This window comes from Penaeus chinensis, chromosome 36 (assembly GCF_019202785.1).
Source record: "Penaeus chinensis breed Huanghai No. 1 chromosome 36, ASM1920278v2, whole genome shotgun sequence".
Lineage (NCBI taxonomy): Eukaryota > Metazoa > Arthropoda > Malacostraca > Decapoda > Penaeidae > Penaeus > Penaeus chinensis.
Window position 1 is genome coordinate 3377027 of NC_061854.1, and position 5000 is coordinate 3382026.

Below are 5000 nucleotides of genomic sequence, written 5' to 3' on the forward strand. Positions count from 1 at the left end.
TATTTAATCAAAACCGAATACTAATTCCTTTCTCAATTTATGCAATTCCCCACGTATCCAAATCCCCTCTTCATAACATCTATAGCAAATAGCAATGATAAAAAAAAACTCAATTATCTCAGCTTGCATTCCTCGTCCTTAAAATGTGAGACCAAATGACTTTTTTTTCTTTTACTTTTTACTGTCACTGAAGGTCTAGCCGCTTCTTCCTCGCTCTAACTAAATACTTCCTCGTGCATTTTTTTTCGTCACTATTTCCTCATCGTGGACATGTAATCTTGCAATTAAGAATTCGAATAATAACGCACATAAACGTTACGTCACGCGGATTCCCATTGGCAAGTGCGTTTATGTTATAACTCTGCGGATACGCTCGCCGCGTTTCGAGATGAGGTATAAAGAACTATGTGAATATTTAATTTCATTTGATACATTGGGAGATATTCTTGTACTATATCATAAATTTACTATGTAAAATTGCTGTAATCATAGAACATCATTATGTAAACGGTGGCAAAAGCATATCAACTTAATATTCTTTTGCATATATGATTTATATTCTTATTTTAAAATGTACAATTGTAGTCATCACTACTATAACCTAGCCACTGGGTGGACAAGGCAGCCAAAGTCAGTGCCGGTCCGAATCCCGGGTAAATAGAGAGGGTTGGCGTCAAGAAGGGCATCCGACTGTAAAAAAAAAAAAAAATCTGCCAGAACCTCATTATAGCGACTCACTACAAAAAGGGGACAAAATTACAGCAAAAGAAGAAAAAAAGGTCAATATTGCACTTTGTCGAATATATGTACCACGCCAAAGTGGTAAATAAACGCACTTAAATTAACTTTATGAATTTATTTATTCTATAAATGTTAAGTGCATTAAAAAAAAGTATTACCACCTTCTTGTTTCGGAAGAAAAGAAATGTTCACAAGGAAACGTATGTTGCATTGCATAAACTCACTTGCAGATTTGAATGTATCTGCTAAGAAGCGTGACAAAACACCGGCATACGTGCATTTTTAACCATATTTTCATATATGACATTTAAGCAAACAACGCGAATATATCACATGGGAGGAATGAATCAATTGATACATCTATACGCTTATGAAGTATATTCGCCAGTAACCATTGCCCTCCACGCTTTCTGGTAAGTGTGGTTATGCACATCCTACAAGCAGTGGGTTAATGCAACACTAAGCTCTCCTATGCGGTAATAATGCCCGCCCCCGGATGCACCCAGGCCACGTGGATGCCCCTGGGATGCTGCACAAAGGAGAGGATATTGATTGATTGATTGCAGCATCCAATCAACAGCTTCTCTTTTGAATGGTAATGACACAGGTGTTCTTATGGTTTGGCATTCTGCGCCCCGTCCTCCTTCTCCTTCCTCCTCCTTTCTCCTTCTTCTTTCTCCTTCTCCTCCTCCTCCTCCTCCTCCTCCTCCACCTCCACCTCCTCGTCCTCCTCTTCCTCCTCCTACCTTCTCCTTTTTCTTCCACTTCCTCCTTCCTCTTCCCCTCCCCTTTTACTTTTCTTTTCTTCCCCTTTCCCTTCCCCTTCTCCTTTAATTTCCTTTCCTTTTTCCTTCCCCTCCCCCCCCTTCCCCATCTACTGTTTCCTTTCTCTCTCATTTCCTTCCTTTCTCGTCATTCCTACTCCCACCCTTACCTAACCCCTCCCATCCTTCCTCTCCCCATACATCTTCACCCTAACCTAATCTCCCCTTCTCCCTTCTTCCCCCTCCTCTCTTCACTTCCCCACTCCTTTTCCCACTCCCCTTCCATCCCCTCCTTCCCCCTTCCCTCTCCTTCCCACTCCCCTTCCATCCCCTCACCCCCTCCTTCCCCTTCCCTCTCCTCCCCACTCCCCCCTTCCATCCCTTTCCTCCCTCTCCACCTCCCCTCCCCCACCCCTTTTCCCACCCACCCTCACCTTCTCCCTTCTCCCCTTCCCTCCCCTTCCCTCCCCTCCCCCCTCCCCAACCTTGCCACTCCCAGCGGCGCACCCACGCACACAACAAGGGTTAAAGCATGTGCATCTCCATCCGCAAGAAATATCAAGGGATTCATATACATATACAAGGGTCCTAATGTATTCAACTCCACTGAACAGAAGGTATAAGGTATTCAACATCAAGAAAAAGGGAATGGAATAAATTCTAACGCGTAGTATTTCACAGTGAAGCATACGAATTTCGACTGTGAATTTACGGACGCATATATTGCAGTTATGAATGACTAAATTAACACACACACACAAAAAAAAAATTGCATCTACAATTATCATCATACAGAGGATTAACGTCTTCCAAAATAACAGCGATATTAAAAAAAACAGTAAATGATAAAAAATAATAATCAAATATTATTAAAAAATGTAAAACTTAAAACAAACACATCATCGTATAAACACGCACAAAAAAAAAACACATTTACAAAGTCACACGCACAAACAAACACACAAAAACACGCACAAACAAACAATCACAAACAAACACCCACATACACGCAGAAACAAACACCCACGCACACACATACACAGACACCCACGCACACACATACACAGACACCCACGCACACACATACACAAACAATGGAAGGCGGGGTGCGTGTGTGTAATTAAGCATCAGCATATCCGTCAGTCATACCCACTGTATTACGTGTATAATAACAATAATAAAAGAAAAACGAAAAAAAAAGAGGAAAAAAATCTCACACCCACGCCCACCCATTCCCGACCTTTCACACACACTCTCTAGACACGCCCGTCTTCTCTCGATTGAGTCTTTTGTGGTTTTGTTTTGATTTTGTAAGCAGTTTTTTTTTTTTTTTTTTTTTTTTTTTTGTAAAAGTGTAGCATGTAGGAGGGAAAAAATTGTTGACTCTGATATCGGTGTAAGTGTCGATGCAGATTGCTAGAAAATCGCGAGCACGCAAGGTTGTGTTCTCTTGATATAGATTTTAGGTCAAGTAGTTTTATTACGTGTCTATATATATATATATATATATATATATATATATATATATATATATATATGTATGTATATATATGCATACACACACACACACACACACACACATATTTATCTCTCTCTCTCTCTCTCTCTCTCTCTCTCTCTCTCTCTCTCTCTCTCTCTCTCTCTCTCTCTCTCTCTCTTCCTCTCTTCCTCTCTTCCTCCCTCCCTCCCTCCCTCTCCCTCCATCCATCTCCCTCCCTCCCTGTCCATCCCTTCCTCCATCTCACCCTCCCTTCCCTCCCTCCCTCCCTCCTTCCCTCCCTCATCCCTCCCCTCTCCCCATGGGTAGAAAAGATACAGATACAGATGTAGGACAAGCACACACCTTGGTATGAAATCTTACACTCTAACCAGATGGAAAATCTTAAGACATGAAATTCAAGTACTCCCAGTCTCTCTGCTGTGTCATGCGCCATGTGCTGATCCCACCGTCATGCACAGGATGGTCATCTTACTGTAGTAAAACTGTGAAGATAACACTTTGTCTTTCTATCTGTCTGTCAGTTCAATCTACCCCTCTATGTATTTGTGTATCTGTCTGTCTGTCTGTCCGCTTCTGCCTCTATATGTCCCCCTCTCTCTCTATAAATAAATATATATATATATATATATATATATATATATATATATATATATATATATATATATGTGTGTGTGTGTGTGTGTGTGTGTGTGTGTGTGTGTGTGTGTGTGTGTTTACACAGAGAGAGAGAGAGAGAGACAGAGAGAGAGAGAGAGAGAGAGAGAGAGAGAGAGAGAGAGAGAGAGAGAGAGAGAGAGAGAGAGAGAGAGAGAGAGAGAGAGAGAGGGGGGGGGGGGGAGAGAGAGAAACAGACAGACAAGAAGATAGACAGACAGAAATAGAAATAGACAGACAAACTCAGATAGACAGAAACCATCGAGTGAGTTCGCGCGAAGGGAGAGAGAGAGAATAATAATAAACGAGAAAACAAAAGAAAAGGAGGAAAAAAAGACACTTGTGACAGCGACCCACGAAGACTCCTGGTTTCAAGATAAAGACCTACTTTACTCCACCTCTTTACTGCTTCGCTATCTTCTTCAACTTCATTTCCTCCTTCCTCCTTCCCTTGTTCATCTCCAGCTTCTCCTTCACGTCTCTCCTCCCCTCTCCCCGATTCCCCTTCATCTTCCCTTTCTGCTTCATATTCCCTTGTTCATCTTCCATTTATTTTCTTTCCCCTCCCCCATCCATTCCCCTCTCCTCCCCTTCATCCTTCCCTCCCCCCCCACCCACCCCTTCCCCCTCCCACTCCCTCCCCCCCTCCCCTCTCCTCCCGCCGGCGCCACAGCCGATCGTGCCTCCCAGCGTGGTGTCGCTGCCGCAAAACGCTGGTCGCAAAGATTCAGTTCTCCGCAAGAAAGGCCTCACGACATATGAAGTTCTTTCTGTTGTTTTTTTTCCTTCTCTTAAATCGTGAGACAGCTGGCATCCCGCGCCTTAAAGGGGAGGGGTGGAATAGGTAATAAGAAGGGGAGGGGTAGGTGGGGGGGGGAAGAGAGGGAATGGGAGGGGTAGGTGGGGAGGGGAAGGGAGGGAAGGGGGCGGAAATGGAGGGGAAAAGGGAGGGAATGGAATGGAATAGAAGAAGAGGGAAGGGAAGAGAAGAGAGGAGAAGAGAAGAGAAGAGAAGAGAAGAGAAGAGCATGGAAAGGAAGGGAAGGGAAGGAAATGAGCATCTATGTACACCATCTATAGACTTATGAATGATCGGATGCTGCAATTCAAGAAGCAGGAAGGGAAAGGGATGTTGACGAATAAAAGAAGAGGAAGAAAGAGAATCAAAGATAAAAGAGAGAGAGAGAGAGAGAGAGGGGAAGGTTGGCAGGGGATAGGGGATGGGGGGGGGGAGGGAGAGCAAATGATTCTTTCGCACTAGTAACACTTTAATGACTTAAGTAAGAGGTGAGGCGTGATAGCCACCCACCTTGGTCCCATCCCCTCCCCCCCCCCCTTCC

General features: G+C 43.7%; 2 protein-coding genes across 2 annotated transcripts in view; one reads left to right on the top strand and one right to left on the bottom strand.

Moving 5' to 3' along the window:
* Nucleotides 1-5000, bottom strand: part of LOC125044636 — a 119856-nt gene that overhangs the window by 81331 nt on the left and 33525 nt on the right. The gene's annotated exons all lie outside the window — the stretch shown is intronic.
* Nucleotides 1-5000, top strand: part of LOC125044981 — a 26647-nt gene that overhangs the window by 1604 nt on the left and 20043 nt on the right. The window lies entirely within an intron of this gene.